This window comes from Phyllostomus discolor, chromosome 2 (genome assembly GCF_004126475.2).
Source record: "Phyllostomus discolor isolate MPI-MPIP mPhyDis1 chromosome 2, mPhyDis1.pri.v3, whole genome shotgun sequence".
NCBI lineage: Eukaryota > Metazoa > Chordata > Mammalia > Chiroptera > Phyllostomidae > Phyllostomus > Phyllostomus discolor.
Window position 1 is genome coordinate 136199955 of NC_040904.2, and position 14980 is coordinate 136214934.

The following is a 14980-nucleotide window of genomic DNA, read 5'->3' on the forward strand; positions in this document are numbered from 1 at the left end:
TGACCCCCTGGTCAACAGTAGGATATTACGTATTTAAAGCTGTTGATAATTTGACAAAAATATCATATAACATGATCTTAATTTACATGCCTTTATGGCTGGTGAGATTTTACATTATCTCATAAGATTATTTATAGGTCATAGAGTATAAAATATATTTCTTATTCTAAATTTTTTTCAGGATCTTAATATTTTTATTTTTGCTTTCAGTTGACACTGGTGCAAATATTTACCCCTGGCCATTATTTGGTTTTAGTTTCTACTCTACTTTCAAAAGGGGATTTTTTTCTCTAGGAAAACACATTTATCTATTTGCAAAATATTTTCTAAACTACAAGCCATTTCCCCCTTATAATTTATAAGCTTTCCAAATTCAGTAAACTCACATAAAATGAGCTATAAAGTTTCAGAGACAAATTCTATAATCTCCTAATATTTTGATTTTCACACTAAAAGATACTGGTTATTTTTTTAAAAGAAGTCTATTCTCAGTCTCTATTTCTTTACTTTCCATTGCCTCTTTACCACAATCTTACTTTGTGAAATTGAAATTGTCTTTACTAAGAATGCCTTAAATTGTCTTCTTTAACAGACACATTTATTCCTCATCTTCATTGACCTCTTTGCTGAATTCAACTACACAGACCATTTCCTTTGTCTCGAAAACTCTTCTCTCCAGAGCTTTGGAACAGCAGACCTTTGAGTGCTCCTTTCAGACTTTTTAGAAACTCCTGTAGGTGATGTTGCTCCTCATTCTACAAGTGCCTAAGAGCCCACATCCTCCACTCTATGCCTGACACTGTGGTGGCTTCTGAGGGTAGTGAACTAGACAGACATTGTATATTACCTTACAGGGTTGGCAGCCTAGAAGACTGGGTATCACCAACTATATCTTATTTGTGTTGTTATATCCAGCTGAATTTCAAAATTACAACTTGTTTTTACCATTATCATCCTGCTAAGTCTGTTTTTCCCTGAATTCCCAAGGCATTCAGACCAAATATTCCAGAGTCAACCTTGACTCCTTATTCCTTAAGTACCAACACCTAATAAGAAATTGGTCTAGTTCACCTCCTGGGTATCACACTATTATCTGGCTCCTCCTTTCCTTGCCTACTCTGCCCCGTTTTATTCAGACTTATTTTCTGAATAGGAATGAGTAAGCCTGTGTGTGATGACATATATTTAAAGGACCTTTCTCATCTATCACTGTGATACACATCATCTTCTACTGTGTATCACAGTAGAAGAAACACCCCTCCTAAAACCAATGCTCTCAACTATGCTCCTGAATTCCAAGCATTCCATATAATTTAGGATTCCTTGCTATCAGTATTTTATTTTCTTCTGTATTTCCAGTACCTCTCAAAAATGGCTTTATTTTTGCTACTGTTCTCTCTTCTTTCTAATCAGATAAACTCCCTGCAATAGGGACAAAGCCCTATCTCTGTTGGCTTGGTGCCATTCATGCTTCAGTTCACTGCAATATGGCTTCCTCTCCATTCATTTCTCTGGAACTGTTCACACACAGAGATCACTAATACTGCAAAAATTTTGGAACTGTTTGATGTTCTTCTCTACTGACTCCTCTATAATATTATATCTTGTGTCCACTCCTTCCTTCTTAAAAGGCTTATTTCCTTCGGATTTTGTTTCATTATATTCTTCATGTTTTTCTCTGACCTTTTGTCTTAACCTTAGTCTCCTTCAAGGGCTCCTCTTCCATCACCATCCCTTCCAATTTCAGAATTCTTCTTGAGGGCCCTATCCTAGCTCCAGCTTATTCTTAGGCTATACGTTTTCCTGTATGAGGATATCCATTCAACTTCTTCAATCTCTTTATCAACTTCTGAAATGTACCTATCCATAACTTCTCCACTTAGATATCCAAGATAACTTAAACTATGTATGTAGAAAGGTTGAACCTGTGTATTGTCTCACCTTTCCAAATTGCTATCATGCTACCACCATTGCCAATGTACAACTCAGAAACCAGAGTGTTATACTGAAACATCATTCTTCCTCACTTTCCAACTGCACATTTTACCTCCTAAATTCTTTTCGATCTATCAAATCTCCTGTTTTCCCATGGCCCCTGTCTTAATTCAGGCTACCTTATCTCCTCTGAATTACTTTAACAGCCTCTCACTGGTCTTTTTGTTCTGGTCTTGTTCCCACATATATTATCTCCATAAGGCAAACGGTCTTTTGAAAGTATGAATCTAATTATGCTACTTTATAGGTTAAACTCCTGGCTCTGCACTGCTTTTAGTTAATATTCAAAAATTTTTACATAACACAACTAGGCCTTGCATATACCTTCAAACACATCTATTAGGTTCCTGCCACCCAGATATATTATAATTAGTCAAAACGATCTCTTTTGCTCAGAGACCTTATGCTTGGTATTATCCATTTTACCAATGACATTTTTGCTTCACATCTCCAGGTCTTAGCTTAGAAATTACATTGTATGGAGTAAGCCTCTAATTTTTTAACATTACATTCCTTATCCAAACTAGGTAAGAGATATCCTCCAAAGGATCCTATAGAGATCCCATGATAACATCTATAACATCATATTTTACTTTTCCTATTAAATGTGTCTATTTTGCCTACTAGAATATAGCTATTTAAATGATACATAATAGTAGGGTACACAATAACTATTGGTGAAAAAAGGAATAATTGTTATAGTTGATTAATGTTCTCTCAGTGCCCTGAGAAATATAGAGCTAGAATGTAGAATTTTCACATGTACGCAAACCTGTGCATTGTGAAGGATGGCATATCCCTAAACATGATTAACTTAATTATTATAACAGAAACTTCACTTCTGTAAGTCTGAATTAGACTGGAATAAAAACTGATGACTGACGGCATCACCTGCATGGAGGAGTGCCAGGGTATGGGGAAAGTTTCTGTGTTGTGTCCTCTGCCAGAAAATACTCCACCAATTTCCCTGAGAAGGGAAGAAAAGCATGTCCCAACTTCCCAAGCTCTGACTGCCTCACTGCAACCTGTCATCTTCACCACCCCCCCACCCAGTGGAGTCAGTCAAGTTACTTAGGTCCCACAAACCTAAGTAACTCTGCCTATGCCAAGAGTTTGGAGATGCCAAGAGTTTGGAGAATGAAGACAATGGAGACATTGGATGCATTAGGATTCTGGACTCCACTTACAATATCCCTAACTGTTGGGTTTTCCTGCTGCAACTTTTCTTGGACAGTGACTTATTTTTATTCTTTGAGCAGGGAATGTTTCCTCCCATTCCTCTTTCACCTGCCAGGTTCAAGAAACTTAGTGGACACTTTTCACATGGGCAATAACATGGCAATTTTGCATGGCATTGTAGCTTCTCTTACTGTTGCATGCTGCCTCATGCAAACCTTCACTGAAGCAATGTTCCTGGCAAAGTTTAGTCATGGTTGCTCTGTTATAACAAGGAACAACATCATTGCCTACTCAGAAGACAAAGAAACCTGCTGTTCATTATATGTTTTAAATACCTGTTATATCATCATTATGGAGGATGTCTTAAGCATTGTTCTAGAACTTAGACTTTGGGATATCTGAGTACTAATTTTCAAATATTTCTTAAAATTTTAAGATGTTTACCTTGTCTGTTTACTTTTATGTGTGTTATTTTTCTAAGCTGTAGAAAGCATTTTAGTGGAAATCAAACTAGAAAACTTGAGTACAGGATAATGCTTACCTTTCCACGTATATATACTACATTTTTCCTAAGAAATACTGATATTACTATTTAATTAAGATAGAAATGCATCTTAATTATTTATTATATCCTTTTAAATAAAAATATTTAGGTTTTGATATTCATATAATCAATAATAGGTACATTTATATTTGTAATGTTTCAGTTTATTGTGTGCATGTATGTTTTTTACATATTTACCTACTACATATTGATTGACTTTGTTTTAATAATTGTTACATGTAAACAAATATGTGTTATTATTTAGCCGGTACAAACCTAATACCTCTCATTTTTAATAAGTATTTTATCTTTAAAAACAAGTAAAATAGCACACCGACTTTAGTTTAAAATTAAGTAAACTTATTTTTAACAAAAGAAGTCTGAAAAAAGGTAACATATAAGACATTAAAATACTGAGAAATTTGAAGCTGTTCACTATTTCTGTTTCCACAATTTCAAATATTTATCTTGGTGCATATAATTACTTCAACAGAAATGATTTATTTTATTTTTAATAAATATAAACCTGACTTTCATATTTCAAAATGCTTAAACTAGTTGGTTTTTATCTCAAAAATTCAGTTAGCAAAATAAAACAGGTATTTTGATATAGTGTGTATATATGTATAATTTTTATGTATAGTTTCATAATTTTCCTAAATGTTTTACAATTGTGGCATTAGTTTTTGATTTTATAGTAATGAAGCGTTGCTTTCACTTCCTTCCTAAATACTTGTTTAGAAAGTCATTTCAAATTTTAAAAAGATGGACTATTTAAAATGTTGTTTCCCTGGTGATAGAAAAACTTATATCTAGGAAAGCATTGTAGTGTGAAACTGGTTATTTGGACACATGGGAAATGAATTGTGCAGTTGGTTTCTGTTATCTGCTGAGTGTTATTACTGAATAAGTGGTTTAACGATGTTTCAAAGAATTGACAACTAAAGGTATCAAATTAAGAAAAAAACAAAGGAAAAACTATTCTGTTATATAAAGCTACTTTATAAAATGTTCACAATGTATGCAATTCTAGAGTAAAGCAGTTCAGCTTTAAAGAAGTACACCAAAAGAAATAGTCTTTTTTTTAAATTAATGGAAATATTATTTTCTTCATGAAAAGCAAAATAAGTGTCCATTAAACCCATATGCTTCAAATAAATCAGTTTTCTAAATTTTCAATATAGCATATCTTATACATCAGGATATTAAAGTTCAACTGTCATTTGGGGCACACAAAAAAAGCTAATTATTTATATTTTTATACATATGGCAACTTTCCCATGACTATTTTCTTTTCCTTTAATGGCTTTTCTCAGTAATATAATAATAAAATACTCTTAGTTTCATGGATGGAGATGAGTTCATTTCTTTACCAAAAGCTTTTGGAGGACATGATTGCGTGCTGAGCAAAATGCTTCATATGATGGAAATATTTTTGGTAACTTTGATAAATGGCTGATTCTATGTATCCTATGCTGGAAATACTAAAAATGTGATTTACATTATAAAGTATAAGTGGTCCGTATGTGTTTATTAAAAGAAGTTATTGCATCATACGTCACAAATAAAGCACAAATAAAATTGAGGTTTGGCATACATGTTACACTAATAGAATTTTAAATTCATTAACATTTGTATAAATACTTGTTGATAGGCTGTTTATGGCTTCTTCCTTAACCAATCCAATGTGTTCTTGGAATGTTGACAGCACTGGCAGAAAACCAATAAGTCTCTAAGAGCCATTTGTGTGTGACAAGCAACATCCCTATTCTTTTAAAATATATTAAATATAGATGTAATTGATCACTAAAGAAAAATTACTTCATGAATAAAGAAGAGGACTGTTGGCACAAAAATTTAAAAACAGAAATTTTGGGAATAGAGCCAAAGCTATATACAAGGGTGAAAGGCTAACTGCATTACTAATCACTCCTTTACATATTTTACTCTATTTTGTGGCTGAAGGAGTTAAAAAAAAGTACTGGAATGAAAAATACTTGCTATTCCCTGATATTTGAATTAATTTTCAAAATTCATCTGTTTCAGGGCTTGGGTAGTATATAGAGTATATGAATGTCCTTTATGAAAGCAAAGGAAAATAACAGTTATTAAATTCTATCTTTTAAAAGATATGGAATCTACAGATACAATATTCACTATTATGGAATTGCTATATTTAAGTGTCCATGGAATGACAGAAATGCCCTTTTACAAAGTGGATGTTAGTGTACTTATTAACCAATTTTAAGTGTTTTTTATTCAACTTATGTACAATTCTACCTGAAAACTTATGTTTTGCCATTTGTATTGTTCAGTTGATTTGTATCTCTTCATTCATATCCTTATAGCAGAGTACCAAATACTACATAAAGGGTGGGTCTTTGATTTCTTCTGTGAGAAGTACACAGCTCAAGGGGAAGGGATTAGCCAAAGAACATATATGTATAACCCATAGACTCAGACAACAGTGTGGTGATGGCCAGAGGTGAGGGGAGCATAGGGTCTGGGTGGAGGTGGGGGAAAGAGGAGGGGAATGAGGACATCTGTAATACTGTCAGCAATAAAAATAAAGTTAGAAAAGTAATTAAAAAAAAGAAAAAATCATAGGTTGGTAAATTTATATATATGTTAATTTATAACGTGTCTCCATGTTTGCTGTTAAGTAGGGCTGGGACTAGGGTAAGTTAAATAGGACAAATGAAATATTTAGTTTAGGCACAAAATTAAAGGTAGTAACAAAAAACTCAATAATCAAATAAATATTTTAATGTGATTTTTAAATGAAAACTATGCAAAAACCTATAATGGAAAAAATATCAAAGTTTGAAATGACAGGGTCAGATAGTGAAGTTCTAAGGTCTACTAAAGCCTGAGGTAAAAGAAGAAATCAGATTGATTCTTTTCTGCCATGGTATTGGCAGATTTACCCATATCTAATAAATATTAATGTGTCAACAAGATATTGTTTTTAGAACTATTACTGTTTAAAATTGCTTTCTATTGCTTCCTGTGAACCAGGATACCACTTAATTTTCCATTAGAAGAGGCCTTAGAAATGTGACTTATAAGAAATTACAGAATAAATTAATTCATTTTTAAAGGAGAGACTTCACCTTATAGTCATCTTTCAATCTGCCTAGCAACTAATTTGCACATAGTTAAACAGGTTTTTCACTTATTAGCTGGGAAATGTTGGGCAAATTATTTACCTTCTTTCTGCATTAGTTTGCTCCTCTTAAAATGTACATAGTAATATATAATAATAGGCTACATATAATGCCTAAAATATATTAATGTTTTAATAGCTGTAGCCATTTTACTATTTTTTTAAAAGTAAAATAAACTCCCTTATGCATAGTCTTTATGCCATCTCAATTGCCACGTAGGAAGACTTACCTACCCTGGAGGTGAGACTTATCTGCAGAAGTCTGTAAATTCCAGACCAAGGACAGGGTTCCAGGGAGACACTGGTAGGAGGGGAGATTCCAGGATTGACCACAAAACTAGACAAAACAATAGTCTGGGGGTGAGCTCAGGAAGTCCTCATTACCAGAATTCTAAATCTGTAACAGGTATTTTTTAATGTATTTTATTTCATAATATATAAAACTTTACTATGGCTTTAATAAAGAAAAAATAATTTCCAAAAGATAAGAAGGGTACACAGTCCTAATTGATTCAAAGTTATTTCAAATAATTTTTAGCAATTGCTCAGTAATAACCATGACAGAAGTTCCATTGATATGATTTTCTCCTGTTTCACTTTCTCAATTTAATTATTCTTGGAAAATATTCCTCTATCCAACTCAGACTCCCTCAGGGAGTGTTAGTGTAGTAGGTCATCTAAACTAGGGCCCACCTGATAGAATAATGCTTGATGATGTAAGCAGGTTGGCTTTTAAAATAACACAGACTTAGTGGCCACATCAATTCTACTGCCACCCGCTTTTGTTTATTTGGGATTTTTTTGTTTGTTTTGCTATAATGTTAGAGTTCAGATCCCTGACATACCTAAAAATTTCTACTTATTGGTAAAAAGGAATCCTTAATTCTACTCATTGATGTATTTAATTGAAGGCCAAGTAGAGTAGGTTAATTTCCTTTACTAGGTTTACTTGCAAAGTCGACGAGTGGTATTATATTGATACATTAATATAGAGGCTTGGTGAAAAAAGTAAACATTTAAAAATATTATTGTACTCATTACTTTTTATAAAACAGAAATTCTCATGGCATGTGTCTATAGACTCACAATGCATTTCTCAATGTCTATTAGATTTTTGTACCTGATGATTTCTATATTTGTCAAATTTTAGAAGACAAATATGCTTCTGGTGGAGAGAAATAACATCATATAAAATACTAAAGCAATATGTATTGCTTTCATTACATAAAGCAATACATAAATAGAAGTAAACATAATTTTCTTTCACACTTTGAGAACATATTAAGAGTTATAAACTTGTTACTAAAATTATTGTTTTCCTTAGGTAATAATTTAGGTAATTAGCCCCATAGCCTGCTGAAGATGTAAGAGTTTTCTAAGTGAATACCCCATGAATGGCAAATTTTAATCTTTTATCATATTATCTTTAAAAAGATAGAATTTTGTTTTAAACAGAACTTCATATGTGTATGAATTAGAGCCTCCATTCATATATTTCATTTTTAATTGAAAAAAAATAGGTAAAAGCATTACTGATCCACTCACACTCTAGTAGAGAAAGAAGTCAAGATAAGGCATTATAGGTCTTCCCATAAATAAAGTTAACTTTCAGCTTTAAACTATTTATATAAATATTGATTTGTGGAAGCAAATCATTTTTTGGAAGGAGAAATTGAGGGCGGGATTTTAGCTTGAAGGGCCCTCACCTCAACTGGAAAGTCACCTCATTTACCAAGACTTTGTTTTGTCATCCATACACATAGAAAGGAAAGCCAAATGCAGAATGTTTCATGAATCTGCATGTCATCCTTGTGCAGGGGCTACGCTAATCTCCATTCTTCCAATTTTATGACTGTATATGTGCTGCAGAAGGAGTGTTTGAAAGCCCTTTTTAATTACTTCTATTTTATTGTGACATATACAATGTACACAAAATATTGTATATACTACATGATTATAATTTCAAGGTTCATAAATAAATACAATATATGAACAATTATGGAAATTATATAAAGCATACATTTTAAAAAATAATTATATAAATAAAATATGCATAAATATTCTCTCTCTGCTATAAAACATGATATGATATGTTTCCTGGGATAAGGTTGGCTTGTGCTAATTCCCATTAATATGTGTTAAGATCATACCCACAGGCACATCTGACACATTATTATAGTCCTAAAATATTGTAAGTTGGTGTTCCTCAAAACTACTATGGAGTTTATAAGCAGTAATTACATACCCAAGATTCCTCACAGAATTCCACAAATCAACTAATATATGGGATAAAATATGCACAAGCTTAAAGAACAGTTCATAAAGCAAGATGGTTCATTATATAGTTACATGTACCCATTACTGGTAATTCATTTTTTCTTAAGATACAAAATTAATGTTTTTTTGTCAAGAAATTTGTGAGTTTGAGATTTGATTCCACTTTAAGGTAGAAAGTTTGCCTGGTATCCCTTGAGAATTTTAGGTCAGGAAAAAAGGGCTTTATTATTTATAGCATAGCAAGTAGCACAGACATTAGCATATTTGTATTGGTTTTCTTTGCTTCTAAACTTCCACAGAGGTTCATTGAAGTTGCTCAGGTAAATACTGATTTCATGATAGGTTTTTTATTTTTTAAAGATTTTATTTATTTATTTTTAAAGAGAGGGGAAGGGAAAGAGCAAGAAAGGGAGAGAAACATCACGGTGTGGTTGCTTTTTGTGCGACCCCTACTGGGGACCTGGCCTGCAACCCAGGCATGTGCCCTGACTGGGAAGCAAACTGCAGGCTCTTTGCTTTGCAGTCTAGCCCTCAATCCACTGAGCCACACCAGCCTGGGCTTCATGTTAGGTTTTTGATCCAAGCTTATGGAGCTCAAATATTTTATAATGGGCTGCAAATGAATCTGCCTTTTGTACTGATGAGAAAACATTATCTTTTTTTAAGCTGAAATGAGAAATCTTTTTTTAAGAGTTTATTTATTTTTAGAGAGGGAAGGGAGAGAGAAAGAGAGAGAGAGAGAGAGAAACATCAATGTGGGGCTGCTGGGGGTCATGGCCTGTAACCCAGGCATGTACCCTAACTGGGAATCAAACCTGTGACACTTTGGTTCGCAGCCCACACTCAATCCACTGAGCTATGCCATCCAGGTCTAGAAAACATTATCTTTATTATATTGGACAGCAAGCAAACCTGTCCTCTGCTTCAGAGGAGACACCAGCTCTATCCTCTTAGGCTGCTTGGTATATAAACATTTTTTAAAGGTATCTGGAACAGAAGGGTAATTAGTGCCACCCTTCTAGGATATTCAGAAATGCAAGAGAATTGTCTCACAATACTACCCCTAGGTCAATTTTTGAATGTGGAACCAAAGACCTACCTTTCCTTTCCTTCTATTAGAATTCAGACTAAAGTAACCCTGTAGATATAGTTAACATAACCAAAATATTATATCCCATTTAGTGTTGATAATTTTGAGTGTTCAATTTGTAAAAAAATCTATTTATAAAATTGTTTTCTAATTTGAAAAATATACTAATAAACTAAAACAAACCACTTATACTTAAGTTAAAAAACAAAAAAATGAAAAGAAAAAAGCAAAAAATTCTACCTTTAGGTCAAAACATGCTATTTTATAATTTTATTGTAGCACAAAAATACATGTAGCTAAAAATTATTTGTTTTTCGGTGAACATAGATAAATATGCTCTAAATAGTCACAAACACGTTTATTATCCAAATGTGTGAAAGAAAGCTATTCTTCAGAATGTATTACATTTACCATAGGAAAAATACAGACTTTGAAAATACTATGGTTTTTGAACAATTCAGACATAATTCTGATGACTACAAAGTTTATTGTGCTTATTCATCCCCATAATTTAACAACTAAATAGGTTTAGTAGAAATTTACTTATTCCTCTGAGACCAAATATGGAAAATTTTATTTCAAAATTATTCCTTATTTTCCAAAGGTTATTCACAAGAGAAAAAGAAATTGTGTTATTTATTACAGCTGGTATATTAAGAACATTTTTAAAATGTCATTCATTTCCATATTCAGAAATAAGACAATAAGGGAAACTTTGTGGGAAAATATGGCTTCGATGAAATGGAAACATTATGTGCTTTGGAATCAGCCAGATGCAAGTTCAAATTCATACTATTCTTAATAAACTCAAAACCTCAGTTGCACTTTTCTTTTCTTTTTTAAAGATTTTATTTAGTTATTTTTAGAGAGGGAAGGGGTGGAGAGAGAGAGAGACATCAATGTGCGGTTGCTGGGGGTTATGGCCTGCAACCCAGGCATGTACCCTGGCTGGGAATCGAACCTGCTATGCTTTGGTTTGCAGCCTGTGCTCAATCCGCTGAGCTATGCCAGCCAGGGCTGCACTTTTCAAAAATATGGGGATAATTACATTTTTCTTACAAGGATGTTTGAAGATTCAATGAGATATATGAAGCCCTTAAAGAGTATTCTGGTTGCTCAACAAATAGCATTTTCTTTTCTTTTCTTATGAAGCAGCTACCTCAAAAGAGTAAGAATAGATATCAATTCCTCATGTATAGAAACTTACTAGAGCTCCTTATCATCTTGTTTAATTAAGGATTTGTCTTTAAGTACTTATTCTATCTACATTCAGAGATAAATTTAGAAATGAAAATAAGTTTCTTTCATAATAACATTTTTTTCAAATGAGGAAACTGAGATTCAGAAAAGTTAAGAACTTATGCAGGATGCAACAGCTAGCTACTGACACACCAGAAAGAATTAAACTTGTGCCTTTTTTACATATTGCTGGTGAGTTTAGAGTTGTTTGAGACTATAGCTGAGTGCTTTCTTTTCATGTTCACGAGGGTAAAGAATGCCCTCTAATATATTCCTTTGAGTTATAGAGTCAGAAAACAGAAAAAAATTTCTTAAGTCTCTACAAATAAATGCAAATACTTTAGGTCATACGAGTCCTGAGTAAATCTCAGGTTTACAACACTAGGTAACAATTTAAAATAGAGTGTGCTGCCTTTGGAGTTTACTAGCTAATTGTATAGATAATGCATACTAACAGGAGACCAGGTCTACTGATTTTTTTCTTCAGTTAATCTAATTTTATGTTTAATCTATCTATTGAGTTTCTAATATTAATTACAAATTATTTTTATGATTTTATCAATCATATTTAATTTCTAGAATTGCTAACCAGTTTTTTCAAAGATTCCTACTTTTACTAGTTTCTTACATTGTACTATCTTCATTATATTTTCAAATTAATATTTATGTATGGAAATACATAAAACATTATGTATTTCATCAAGTTAAAGACCTTTATTTTTTATTCTGTAGCTGGTAAGTCTACTACATTCATGACTCAAAGGACTGATTTTCTAATTTGTTTTTTCTATTGGATCTCACTCTAGTGGCTTCCCCCCAAGATGTTTAGTAATTTTGTTATTGCTTTAGTTTATACTCTTTATATAAATATACATTGATGTGGATTTTTAGAGGTGAATTTAAACTATCCAACTCAGGAGGATTTTTGACTGCTTCTGCCAGGCAGTAGAGAGCACATTCCCACTGACTGCCCCTGGAGAGATTGCTCCTAACCACCGCTTGCCATACCCACCTGTATGGGGGGTGGGGGAAGGCACAGGAGGTTTACAGTCATTTGTGTGGAAAACAACACAATAACTAATAAGTTATAACACAAGAATAAACTCTGTGTTTTGCATACTCACAACTGTAAACGTACTTTTGCCCTACCCTGTATTTGTGGTTTACTTTGATAATTTTTTAACATCTATTTTTAATAAAAATTATGTTAAAGGTATAGAACTTGATGATTTGATATACATATATGTAGTGAAATGATTACTACCAAAAAGTTAGTTGACATATAATATCCTCACATTGTTATTTTGTGGACAAGGGGTGTCCCCTGAAAAATGGAATTTATTAATAAAAAATCATGTATTTATTCTTACATGTTTAACTTCAGTCACTTTCACCTCCTTTTGCTGCAGTATGCCTTTTGAGACATTTTTTCCACTGCTCAAAACAGTTTTTGAACTTGTTGATTTTGATGCCTTTTAGTGCTTCTGCCATTTTTTGTTTCACCTTTCCCATATCTGCAAAAAGTTTCCCTTTGAGGACTTCTTGCATCCAGGGAAACAAAAAAAAGTCAATCAGGGTGAGATCGTGAATAGGGAGGGTAGGGCATGGGGGTCATGCCATTTTTGCTTAAGAACTGCTGAACATTCAGCGTGGTGTGGGCAGGTGAGCTCGTAAGTCACCCATCATGAAATAAGCAAACACAGTGAAAGAGTCTTCACAAAAAATTCACTGAAGCTGATTGCAGCCTCTCACAACAACACCAGCTGGCACACTGACACAGATGGGTTCCTAGAACACTCGCCTAGCAGGGGAAGCCTGTACTAAAAGTGGCCTACCCTCGAAGATAATTCCATTTTTTGTGTGTCCCTCCTCATGTGTGTATGCGATGAGAGCACCTGAAATCTACACTCAGTAAATTTTCAGTATTCAATATAGTATTAACTATAGTCACTGTTAGATCTCTAGATTTAGTTACCTTATATTCACATTTTCATGTTATTTCTGACTTCTGGGGAATTCTACACCTTTGTCGCTAGGGAGGAATGAAGAGGCAGAGCATAGAGGATTTTTAGAGCAGTGAAATTCTTTTGCATGATACCATAATGATGGATACATGTCATTATACATTTTCCCAAACCCATGGAAATAAGTGCATACCAAAAAGTGAGCCCTAATGTAAACTGTGGACTTGGGTGATGATGTGTCATGGTAAGTCCCAGATGGTGACAAACGCACCACTCTGGAGAAGGATGCTTACAGTGTGGAAGCCTGTGTATGTGGGGGGTATAGGGGACTCTGCACTTTCTGCTCAGTTTTGCTGCGAACCTAAACCTTTTTTTAAAAAAAAGTATATGGCAGAGCTTTTAAACCTAGTATTTTAGCTGACCACTACATGCATATTTAGTTCACTACATTGCCTGAAACAAACCTCTTTAACAATTACTGTAGAAGCAGAAGCTCCACACCCCAAGGCCAGTAGATAATACATTTCTGGGAGACTATGTTTCTGAGATGTCTGGCAGTGACATTAGGGGCAGAGATAAGATTCTAGCAGCAGTTAAACAGCTGTCGTTTTCTACTGAGGACTTACATGCCCAAGTGGTCCACTTACTTCAGTACATTGTTTTACAAGGACTCTGAGAGGTGCACAATAATATTGGTATTTTCAATATAAGAAGGCTTCAGCTCAGAGAGACTACATACACCATTGCAGAATAAGTGGCAGAGCCAAGATTTAAGATTAATCTACAACCAGAATATTTCTTAAATACATTATTCTAATTATTTTTTCCTTCCCACCAGAAAAAGTAAGTTCAGGTCCCAATCTACCCTCATATGTAGATTTGGGAGTCAGGTATTACTTTTATGCTTTCTATCAAAATTTAATTTTTGTATTTAGTCACTGCATACATGTTTTTCCTACTGTTTGTATCTTTTTGAGGCTGGAGAATAACATGCTTTCATCTTTTTAATAGTCTTATATCAAAACCCATGTAATTTTGTTCTTTTGCTTTTCAAGATTTCTCTGAATTCTTCAATTACTTAATACTTTGTTTACTTGTGTTCTGTGTTTCCCTGCCTTTACTGAAACTGTCTCTTTTCCCATCTACACTTTTCTTGGTGCTCATATTATGCAATAATACATACAGAATCTCTGACAATATGAAGAAAGTTTAGGTAGTCTACAAAAGCACTTTTTGGAAAGGTCATTCCATTCACAGAGTATCATCAGATCTGCCAAGGCAGTGCCGATATTCAGTGTGTACCCTCAGTACTGAATCTAGCTGTTTTCTTAGCTTCATCTGTAGGCCCCAAGCTAGCCATTCTCTGATGTGAGCTACTTCACTACCAGGTAGCGTACCGTGGCATTCCCTAGCTGAGGGGCTTTTGGAATTGTCTGTTTATCTTTTACTGGGCTTTTGCTTATTTAACTTGATCTTTCAATCTCACAAATTTTGTGCCTTTCTCAGTTTTGATATACCCCACCTTG

The 14980-nt window shown here is 33.6% G+C and overlaps 1 protein-coding gene and 1 pseudogene across 4 annotated transcripts in view; both read right to left on the minus strand.

Moving 5' to 3' along the window:
* Window positions 1-14980, minus strand: part of LRRIQ1 (leucine rich repeats and IQ motif containing 1) — a 229395-nt gene that overhangs the window by 53516 nt on the left and 160899 nt on the right. The gene's annotated exons all lie outside the window — the stretch shown is intronic.
* Window positions 8657-8755, minus strand: LOC114514241 (annotated as a pseudogene).